Source organism: Chlamydotis macqueenii, chromosome 5 (assembly GCF_036417535.1).
Source record: "Chlamydotis macqueenii isolate bChlMac1 chromosome 5, bChlMac1.mat, whole genome shotgun sequence".
Lineage (NCBI taxonomy): Eukaryota > Metazoa > Chordata > Aves > Otidiformes > Otididae > Chlamydotis > Chlamydotis macqueenii.
Genome location: NC_141560.1, coordinates 69,060,291 through 69,072,530, shown reverse-complemented (window position 1 = coordinate 69,072,530; position 12,240 = coordinate 69,060,291).

Below are 12,240 nucleotides of genomic sequence, written 5' to 3'. Positions count from 1 at the left end.
AAAAGTTGAACGTGTTCATGTGGGTACCACAGCTGCAGACTGAAAATAATCGTATTCACTTCTCTTGGTGACATGAATCTGAGATTTCTTTCCATTAGATTTTTGGAAGATGATGCAGTATAAATTTGCATTCGTTCATTGTTTACACTCTCCAAAAGTTAATTAAGAAAAATATGGAAGCAAATATACATCTGCTTGCCAGTTTGTTCTGTTTCTATTAATAGGAGCAAGAAACATGCCGTCCTCTTGATTCCGCGGAAAGCCCCGCTAGCTTTACAGACGCCTACTGATTTCATAGGAGCACAGTCGGGCACTCACCTGTACAAGTTGCTGCGTTAACAGAATTGCCTTTACATGTGACCATCAATAAAAATATTTCTTTATGTTGGTGGTGGGAGTGCACTAAAGGATATATTCCTCGTAAAAAGGAAGAGTGCATGAACTGACGATCGTAAATCCACATTTAAGGCAGAATCAGCGTGGGTTCTTTGTACCCTGTGCTAAAGGATCACAAAAAAACCACAATAGTCACCTCTATGAATGTGTCCACAGATAGAACTATACATACACATACTTAAAAATATTCAATTTTTACCTTCCATGGGAATCTACGGAATGCCCCTGAAGTGTACAATTCACAACTTTGCTCAAAATGGTAACACTGGAGGAGAATCCACGCAATTATTCTGCTAAAGAAAATATTAAAAATAGTCCATGCTAATTAATTTTGTAATTGACACAAGCACTTAAAAATTGAGATACTCTAGAAGTCTGTTTAATGACATACAGCTTCAGGATATTTCTGTGGCTTTCCCATCTATTTTCTGTAAATAATATCCACTTGTAAGTTAATGGAAAATACAGAAAGACTAATTTAGGTTTTAATAAATAGAGGGCCACAACAATGTTGGTAATAAAATGGTGTGCAACAAAGAATAGCTTGAGGTAAAAATGTTCCTTTTTTTTTTTTCCTGCTACGGAGATAACAAGGTTATCATTTCTAAAATGAGCATATTCCTGTTAATTAAATTAAGGACTTGGGCTGCATAAGCAAATACCAATCACAGGAGCGTAAGAGAGAGAGAGGGAGAGGGATGCTGAGTTTCACACATAATTTGTTCCTCGCTACTTAGCAGGGCTGTGACAGACATTTGCTAAGTAGAACACAAACATTTACTACTTAGTTCACCTCTCCAGCGAACACCTATAAGCTTCTACGAGCAAAAGCTGCCTCCTTTGGCTGAGTGGATGGTTTGTTGTGAAAAACTTCTACTGTGATGGCTTTAAAAGAGTATCTGCTGCTAATTTAAAGATGTATCAGTAACAAACATACACTTACAGTTATATACTTTCTAGTTCCAGTATACTTTGCATTGCAGCCCTGATTCAGGCCTACTGAAGTGAGTAGGGAAGCTTCTATCGACTTTGGTGAAGTCAAGGCCTAAATCAAATGCTGGAAAGGAAATGCACCCAGCATGGCTCTCCAGTTAAGTATACCAAAATAATCAGTCCAAAATAATCTGCGCTTAGCCTCGTGCAGGTACATGATGAGGGTATTTATAGGGTTTGGAAAAGTCTTCCCCACATGGCCTGCCCCTTGAAATGCCAAGTAAATGGTGATCCTTGGAACAGTTTTTCCCCATCCAGCTCTCTTGGAGCGGCAATCCATGCCCAAGGCAAGCTCCATGGCGAAACAAGCCATACACAGTGAAGGAAGAGGGGAACTCCCCTTTGGGATTCATGGCTGCACGCCGCACTCATGCCTGTGCCTAAAATTTGCAACTTCAGCCAACCGCGTTCAACAAGGAGTCTTGTCTTTGGGAGGCATTCATGCAATTTTGTTAAATGTCAGCTCAAAACCGGAGCAGCCCAAACAAAGCGGGAGGAATGCTGTGTCATGGCATGGGCTGCAAACTGGCTGAAAATAACAAAGCGGTTTCAGCTGAAGTTTTGCAGGAATGTGTTCCTGGGGAGGAGAAAGGGAGGGAGAACCGATGGACTTGGATGGGAGCTGGCTGTTTGAAAACCTGTCTTGCATAAGATACTGCACTTTCTTGTTCTCCGCTTCTGAGAAATTAGAGAATCAAATGGGAGATTGCTTCAATTTTGTGTTTATTAAAAAAGAATAATGCAATGGGTGGGCACTGACGCAGTAAAAGCATTGTTTACACGGAGATTTTAGAACAAACTGAGTATCACAAAGAGATGAGCTGATGAATACTACCACACGTTTGGTCTAAAAGTGTTCTATAAATGATGTTTTTGTTGTACAAGTGTTCATCCATTCTATTTTCTTTCTGTTTTAGGATAATCAACCACAGGATGTATACATATGTTATTCAGCCAAGGGTATCAGAGTTTAAATAAGCTCTGATACGGACTCATTGAACTGCTAACTCGGATATGAAACTTGCTGCTTACACCAGCCCAAGTATCAGAGGAAGGGCTTTCAAAAGTGGTCAAGGTAAGATCAATAAAATCAGAAATTAGTGAAAGAATTGCACTAGGCACCTTGTGTTTAGTAACAATGAAAAATTATTAGCAACCACAAGGATAAAGACAAAAGAGTGGGCAGGATCTCACAAAGATTTTACAGAACAAAGTTAGACCTCAACTCTGTAGTTTTGGGTAAGTCCCACTGCCAAGGCTGCCATGCAGCAAGAGAGAAGTCTTGGAACTTCTGTTCCCTGCAAATATCAGAGCTTAATCAGTGGTCATCAAATAAAAGGTTACTTCCATGATAAGTTGTATAGTAAAATTATCCAGATTTTAACCTTCTTTCATAAAATCCCACTGACAAATACTGTCAGAGGTGGAAGAATGACTCTATGTCATCTTTTCTATCTTGTTCTGTAGGCATCTGTAGCCAACCACTACCAAATTAGCAGGATCCTGGACTAGACTCATCTTCGATCTGACTTGTTCCAGACACACTTATGTCCTTGGAAGCCTGTCCAGACTTACTCTTCCAGTTACAACAAAATATTTGAAGGATGTTAACACCATGGTTCTGGATTTATGCAATCCCTAACTCCGATAGTTCAACATGAGACATAACTGGAAAGCAAGGAAACCTTGAATCTGGAAAATCCTTGATCTTACATCCTAAGTATCAAATTTTTATGTTTAACATAGCAATCTTAAAGCTCCAAGTCTGTTTATTCATGAGGTAGGTAGCTGGGACCAGGCAGCATGACCAATACAGCACTTACATGGGAAGACACGGCCAACTCTTTGAATCAGTTTCTCAAATGCAATGGCATTTTTTGCCAAGTTTTTCAAAAAGTCATGATGGTTACTCCCATTTCTGGGTAAGAACATGCGTACTGTGACACTAAGAAGTTTTCCATGGACATTGCTTCCCTAAAGCAGTTTTTGAATGACAATGACATTTTGACACTCCTCATACCGACAGAAGTTGAATTCTAAACATAAAAAGTAATTAAATACGAGGCTAGAGAGACCGAAGTCATTAAGACCTGTGTCTGAACTGACCCCACTACGTCTCCTTTGACTGGCACGATATCTTCAGCTCTGTCACGGCGGGCTGGGAGCAATTGGCACCATAGCAAAGCCTTCACACGCTCCTCAGTGGGTCTTGAATTGGCTTCCGAAAACAAATGCTGGTCCCCAGCCCCGGCTATTCCTATGGCAACACAGCAAAGTCTGTGGGGCCAGATAGCTTATTCTTTGAAGGTGAGTAAAAAGAAAATGAATAAAACAATCACCAAAGCAAGTAACAAGCTAACAACATACAATTTCAAGCCAGCTGAAGAAAAAGAAAAGAGTGGCATTTGTAAGTGATGTGCGTCCTGCTGGTCTTTTGTAAAGCCAGCTGCGAAGCATAGCTGCGACGTCTGTTTATAGCTAGGTGTGCAGGCCTCCAGATGTGTGAGTGTAAAGCCTGCAGACATCAAAAGGACTAGCATTCAAAACCATTACCTGAACACCACCTTTCTGTATTTCAAAGGGAAACCAGCTGAACTTTCCCTGTAATCACTATCTTGCAACATCCCTTTAATGAACTAGCTAATACAGGATCGTTGTGTCAGCCAAATAAAGAGGGTGCTGGCATTTCATCTTCTTCTACTAGGAGCTGCTTATGTCCCTAGGACCCCTCACAGCTCTGCTGTTCATATTGGGGCATTGAATGGGATTATACAGCAGCATCAAGTGGGAAAAGGCATCAGGGGTATGGTGGGTAAAATCTGTAACTGTAAACTGGAAATATTGAAAGAAGACCAGCACTCAAATCTCAGCATAAGGGGAAATATGAGTTGATAGACCCCTCACAACTGCATTTGGTATTTTGTAATTTGGTTACTTTGCTTTCTGGAGCTTAAGAAGTCACCTCAGCTCAGGATGGTTGAATGTGCCGTGACAGTGACAAACGGGACTTCGTAAATTGCCCACACAGAGTTCATTACTTTTATTAATTGATTAACCTGTGATCGCCTTGGGTGAGTAACATGTGCATTTGAAATTTACTCAGAGATGTGTTTCTAAAGTGTTCCTAGTCAGCCATCCAAATGAACAATATTTTTTCCTTCATAGTGTCCACAGAAAATTATTTGGCGATTACATTTGTAATGGTCAATAATTCATTGGATAAAAAAAAAAAAAGAATGGATACCTCTTTGTCATTTTATCCATCTTTTCCTTTCTTACATAACTGTAGCAGAGAATCAAGAAAGGACAGAGGTTTTCTGTAGTCTGGAGATTTAAGACCCACATGAATCTTAACAAAACCCACAGGAGGTTTGACAAAACCATTAAGGAAGTATCTTGTCCTGTAATCCCATGGATGAGAAATTAATTTCAGAATTAGCTCCTACTCGCTGTGTTTCATTCCAGATAGGAGGTTCACTCTTTAAACTCTGATTCTCTCTTCTTTAGTCCCAGAAAAAGCCTCAAAACTGTGAGCCAGCTGTAAACAGGAGCATCGGCCCACAATATTTCTGAGATACGTGACCTGCCTCGTTCCCCTGTTATGACTTTGTACAATTTGCCGTTTTCTGGCTGGGAAATTTGGCATTTTCACAAGGGCAAATTCAGAGGTTTTTTCAACAGACTTCATCCCTTTTGATCCACATTTAGGTTTTTTACCTAGCAGCCTGCTTTGCATAGCTACCTTGGTAGCTTTCCCACAAGTAAATAAGAAGTCGAATACAACCCCCTCCATAATTCCTTAGACCTACACTTCAGAAACCTGAGAACAAAGAGCTAGAAATCACCTTGTAAACAGAGATCAGCTCACACCGCGAGCAGGCAGACTGAGGTAAAAGCTCAAGTGCAAGAATTCACTGCAGTTTGGTTCACACTCTTCACTTCTTTAGCCTGAGCTGGCAGGGCAGTGAATTGGGATACGAAGAGCAGATTCAAAGCATTTAACGTGACTAATAAAACATTACCGTGTTTTCCACTGAGCAAATAAATGAAAGCTGTAGTAGAGTTTATCAGATGCCATGTCAAGATTTGGAATTACTGGACCTGCTGTCTGTCATACACAGAAAAAAAAAAATATTTAAGAAAACAAAAGATGGTGTGAGTATCATGAATTGTCCCAGAATTGTCTCTAGGTGCTGGGGACCTAGCATCCACACTGGACACAGTTCAAGGGGGCTGCTCCAGGCAAGGTCTAATCTGGTCCCATGGACTGAATGGCCATCAGCGGTTAACAGCATGTCAGGGGGCTTCACTGAGCACGTCTTCAGGTTTAGTTTAATCCAAAGTTCATTCAGTCCACATATTCTGATACCATTTACTCCAAAAAGTAAACTGAAGCTTAGCAAGGAGGGTTTTCCTTCAAACCATTTATCCTGACTTAAGCTAAAATGCTGCCCTAGACAGACCTTTCTTCTGTTGACATATTGCACACCAAAAAAAAAAAAAAAATCTATTGATTTGAACCAATTTTCTTCTAAATCACCATAGCCAGTTAATGAAAAGTACAGAAAGTACACCTGCAAAGTACACATGTCTAATAAAATCCATTCAACCACCTGCTCCTCTTCCCTACCACGAAGCCTTCCAGATCAAGGCAGCCGCATTTGCTTCCCTCTTCAGGACACCTTAATTTTCCTATGGCATCCTCGCTCTCATAACCAGCCGTGCTGTTGAAGGGCTGAATTTTCTTTCCCGCTGGCAGCCAGCAGACGTGAGACAGGATTACAAGGTCACTGGCCACATTGCAAGGGTCAGGGCACCCTCCCTCCGCAGAGTGCCCTTGCACCGGCATCAGCACACGCGGGTGAAGATGCTCACAGGCACAAGCAGCTCTCCTCCAGCCCTGAGGTCAAAGGAAAAGCCTGCAAAACAAAATAATTGCCAGTCTTTTAATGATATTTCCAGTTTCTTTGCTTGGCTTGGTTTGGTTTACAGTGTGAGTGCCACAGAGTCGATCTGGTTTCACCGGGGTGTAGAGTAACGCCCTGTACTCACTCACACAAACAGCAAAGTAGAAGCGGTCGATCTGCCCTCTCCTGTGAGGATCAGTCTGAGAAACAAAAGGTTATTTATTTTCCATTGCTTGTTCAGTCCTTGCCTTTTATTTTTTAACTAACATCATCATGAGTAATAAAACTTATTTTTTTTTTCTTTAATTTGACTTAATTTTCAGGGGCTGAGGAGATGGCTAAAGACCACCCATAGCTCAGCATTAATGTCAAAATTATGTAAACGCAGTCTGATAAAATATTTAAGCTCTGGGTACTCCTTGAACACTATGGGAAGAGGAAATGTTTAGCTCTATACGAGCAGCCGCGGGCTGGCTCGTAAACAGGCCCACAGTAGCCTATTTAAAGAACATAGCAAACACGTCGGACAATGTGCGTTTTATTAGGAAAAGGAAGCATTGAGAAATCAACCATAATACACACAGCAGGAAAAAGTAAACGCATTAACTGACTTTAATGCGGATAAAAATGGTGGCGCAGGGAGAAATTCTCTTTCAGAAAGGTCATTCATTTGCCTCGGCATTCCTTCCCCACATTTACATGCTGCTGGCTGGATTCATCAAAGGTCTTCATTATTCGCTCTTGGCACGCATAAAACAATCACTTTCAGATATAACGACCTAATTACTCAAACAAGACAAATGAAAAAAAAAAAAAAGAAGGCAGTTATTTGCTTCAGATGTTAGCAGTTAGCAGCTCTTCAGAAGAGAGATTTAAAGGACTTGTAGCACATGTTTAAAAGGTGAGAGCCAGCATCACCCAACGGGGTGGAGTTTGATGACTACAAGCACTGGTGATGACTCCCTTCCACCGTGACTCTCTTGGACTACTTCAACTTATACTCCTCACCCTACGGACCAGGTAGCCATGAATATCTGCAGAACAAGGACATTTTCACCATGTTCCTCCCCATGGTCAACCCCAGCTTCCTCCTGCACACCCTGGGCTGGCCCAGGGGCTTTCGGAGACACTAGGACCTCTGTTGGGAAGCCCCAACAACCAAACGTTACCTTTAAAGGCCATTTCTGCTCCCTCTATAACCTTCTACTGCCCAAGCAGCACAAAGATCAGATGTAACATGGAATGATTTTTGGCTGAGAGTTGGTAAATTAATGCAATGGGGCAATTTATTGTTCAGATTTGCTGTGTCTGAAAAAGAGACGTGGTTCAAAAGGTGGATCATTTTGTTCTTGTTTATTTTGCAATGTTCCATAGGATGGCATAGTAGTAATGATGTAATCACTACCAGTAAATATCACAGTCGAGCAGTGATTTAGACTTCATACGATTGCAGAAAAAAATAGATACTGGTATTATTATGATGCTTATCAGTGCTGTGTCATACACTGAGCCATATTGATTGTCTCAATTAAAAAGAGTTGATTCTGGGGACAAGAGTCAAGGCATGAACTTTTGAGCCTCTCTGCACTTTCCCCTACAGAGACGTACTCTGTTTGCCGTTCCAGGACCTCTGCGAGTGTGGAATACACGTTCCCGTATTTTTCCAGAGTAGCCTGCCAACCAGTCCACCTTACTGCTTTGGCAGTGTTAGTAAACGCTAACAAATACTATGAAGCAGTTTGCCTGAGCTTGTTGTATTCACGTTAACGTATGACGGTTTAGAAAGATCCAGCTCATTTCCTAATTACTGGGCATTTCACACTGGACGGCAAATGAAAGGCTTAAGCCCCCGTGGGATCATATGTGTCTGACCCACAAATAATTGTTTGACATCAGAAGGTTTATTATCTCCTAGCAGGAATGAGAAGCATATTTCTTAATAGGTTCCCCACCCTGGGCAGTGCAAGCCTTCCTTTGAGGAGTGTCTCTATGGTAATTGATGTTAATGAGCAGCAAGCCAAGGAGAAACGCTGGGTCACCAGGTAGGAAGCCCCCCAAGAGATAATCTAATTACTCTCCAAAACAAATTACTTTCAACCAAAACAAATTACTTTCAATCACTCTGCAACAGATAAGATCAGTGGAGGGAGCTCAAAGCTGATGACAGCTGGAGACCGAGGCTTCACGAGTTTATGGATTGATCGCTTTTCTCTTTGGTCCATTTAGTTGAATGACAATGGAGTGACAGAAAACTGGAGCCAAGAACTGAGCTCCCTTTCATTTCATTCAGATGAATGCGGAGGACCTGCCAACTCAGTGCTCTTTGCTGTGTGGCTCCTTGATCTAAAATTGGAAAAGCTGTGGCCATGCATGTTCACATCTGTAACACGAGAAAAACTCTATAGGAACAAATTCTCCGGGAGACTCTAAAATCCAGTCATTGTCTGTTCATCATTATGCTAGGATGCATAAGGGATGTGTGGTGAGGTCAAACTGAAATACAAACTACCCATGATGAACCACCGCATTAACCAAATTGGAAGATCTTTTTCAGTGCAGAGAGGCAAATTGACATCATAACTGCAAAACCTTACCTAATGACAGTGGAGAAGGGTCTTAGGTACCCAGAGCCATAAATTACCAGCCAAAGCTGTAGTTGATATGTCTGTCACGACTTTCTCAGAAAATTGAGAGTTAAAACGCAGCTCTAAAAGAAATGAAGTAATGTAAGCCAGGCAGTTAGCGTGAGGGCTGAACGATTAATCAACGATTTTTTTATATCACTGCTATTTGCCATGATGGTTCAAAGCGTTGCCATTGCTGTCTCTGTGTGTGTTGGAGGAAAAAGTAAATTTGGGGATTACTCTCTTTTGAGAATGGGATGCTGGCATTGCCCCTGGAGTCATGAACAGGAAGGGTTTGCGCAGGGTCTATTTATAGTTCTGTTGCTTTTTATTTCATTAGTATTGGCTAGCTCCTTCTACAGAATTATACAATCAACGACACATCTGCCTAACCGAATCCAAATCACGCTGATGGCAATGTGTGACCTGTTAGTCAAGAAAATGGAAAAAGGGACATCTATTGCCCAGCAGTAGCAGCTCTTCTGCAGAGCGAGGCTACTGTAAGAGAGATGGGTAGCTGTTTGGTTGCAGGCTTTATCTGCTAGAGATCTCTGAAAGAGTAGTTGACAGGTCTCAACGAGCCTTCACCATTGAATGAATCCTTGGTGCCCCACACAGCTACGAGAGGGACTCCTGCCCAACTCTGAGAATCCTCCGAAACAGGTTAAATACTGAATTAGTTGGGGGATCTATCTTTACAGTTCCCTTTGCAAAATGAGTGCCTAAATCAATAGATCCATATTCAAAAGTATGTGAACTGGAGACCGATCCATAAGAAAGGGATACGGTGACTCCACATTTTCATCGTCAGCACTTCGGTCTGCATGTATTCTTCAAGAATTGAGGTGTCCCTGCCTCTTGTCATGCAAGGATCTTCCTTATACTTCAGCTATGAATCAACTAGAGGCAATGTGGCTCTTGCTTTTGGGCTGTAATATTTAAGGAACTTCTTTTTTTTCCCAGGAAAATAAAAAAAAAAAAATTGAAGATGTATTTAAAATAAAAACATTTGGAGTTTAAAGATGGTAGGCAGGAATCCTTCTAACCATTGTATGTCTGATCATAGTTGTAAATGCAGTTCAAAGAAATACTGATTTTAATTCTGCTTCTTACATCAGGTCAAGGTCCGTAACACACAACAGCCAGATAGTGGGGGATTTTATGTTCCATTTAATACTTGCTGTGATGTTTAGATAGAGAAATCCCTTGTTTTAGTGCAGGTATTTTACTTCACTTTTCAGTGATGTCTCAGATCTTATCCCATACTGAAAGAAGTTATTTATTGAATCTGAATTACTTCTGGAGTAAGACATCCATTGCCTCCTTGTTTTCTCACTAGTCAGATGTGTAAACCCTAAATAAACTCGAATTACTTTCTAAAGACCATCCAGGTTTTTTCCATGCTGATTTGTTCTGCTTCTCTTACTTTCAAACGGCCTTTTAATTGGCCATTAAACTAGGAAATTATGGCTGATTAGGATCAATCCAAATGCAATGTTTTGGATGGACTAGCTATTTGAATACCATTCTTTTAGATCCCATGTTACTTCTGCTTTGTCAAGTAAAGGTCACTTTTAGCCGCATTGGCAGGATGCTTCAGTGACCTTTGCCCTTCAATTCTTGACCCCAAATGTCCCAGAGCCATGTCCTGTGGTAGCAAATGTGAGTAGTTAAGAAGTTGCAATAAGGAACAATAGAGAAAGTTACTTGGTTTCATGATTCGTGGCAAATTGTGAAGCTACTCCACAGCTGTAGCATAGGCTTCCTTTCAGCAGCAAATTATTTTGTACGACCTCCAAGCGGCAGAACTTCTCTCCTTCCTCTTGAGCAAAGCCATTGTAAAAACTTTCTACACGACTGTCACCTATATCAAGGATTGAGTTGGGAGTCTTGTGAAGAGGGACGAAAGATATTATCACAATTTTTAGAATCCAAGTGAAGTTACTCCATTTACTAAACAGATTTTGGAGGAGCTGCACAACAGTTTTATTTCTTCTAAGACACTTCTCCTTGGTTTTAGGTCCAGGATATGGGCTGGGGTTAAAGGTAGACTTCAGTTGATTCACTTGGATCACTTTGCTTTTGAGAAGCTGAGGATGCACGAAATGTTCCTAACAGCCTTAAATTATGCCATTAGAAAACTTTGTATTTTTTTAAGTTTACAATTGTTCAGAACAGTTTCATGCAGGGCTTCATCATTTCAGTAAGCATCCTTCCTGCAATATCGTAGTAATCAAAAGTGATGACAGTAGGTGAATAAGCACTTGTGAACCGAATTGATACTTTGACACAACGTTCACCTGCATTCACTAATCATTTACGTCTCTAAGAGTTTAGCCGGTAACTTGTAGTTCCTAGTAATGATAAGCAGCAGAGTGTAGCACGAAATAATTGGCATCAAGAAAACTGCGAGTCTTAGCTGGCTTCCTTACCTCCCTTTCTACCTCTTTTACTCCACAACATGGTAAATTGCTGTAACATGTTCAGCATAGACCTCAGACTCATTTTCATCTGACCTTGGTTAAGTGTTTGAAGCCCAGATCCAAACCCCTCCACAGCTATCCGCAGTGGAATATAAGCAGAAGTTCCCCAGACAAGTATAATTCTAACCCTCCGCATCCTTCGGTCTGAACAGGACTGAGCAATCCAGAACCAACCTGTGTAGGGACAATGTGAAGCCAGGCAATTCTCCACCTCTGTCCTCCAAGAAGCTCACTGTGCCAAGTATCTGTAGATCTTAAGTATAGATTGACAAGCATAGGATTCTCACAAAAAAAAAAAAGGGGTGCCAACTTCATCAAAGCTGAGTGGACTAGAAACCTTCCACAACATTTAGCAGAATGCAACGGTGATTTAACATCAGTCTGGCAAACAAAGGATGGAAGTCCTTGCACATCCCGGCTTCCCACTATGCTCTTTAGGACTGACTCTGTGGGAATTGTCCCTGTATCAGACTGAATAGGATCGCCTGATTCATTCCAGCTCTCCAGGGCTTCAGATGTATTTGCACAGGACCACAGCTCTGAGTATGCACTCTCATGAGTTTGAAGCAAACCTTTGGTAGCAAATCTGTTTCCTTCTTTTTGTAGTATATGTTCTTCTTCTACTGGCTCATTATCTGTCTATTAAAGGAAAAATATTTCCTATGGAGTCGGAACTTTCCATAAAGGCAACATTATTCAGCCACTGACAAAAAAAGAGTACAGGTGGGTACCACTTTTGATGGAGAAGTTGGTGATCTAGAATTACTCTTTTCTGAAAAATCTAGAGACTTTCCTCATGGTTTTCACAAATACATTGCCTAAACAAAGTCCAGGGGT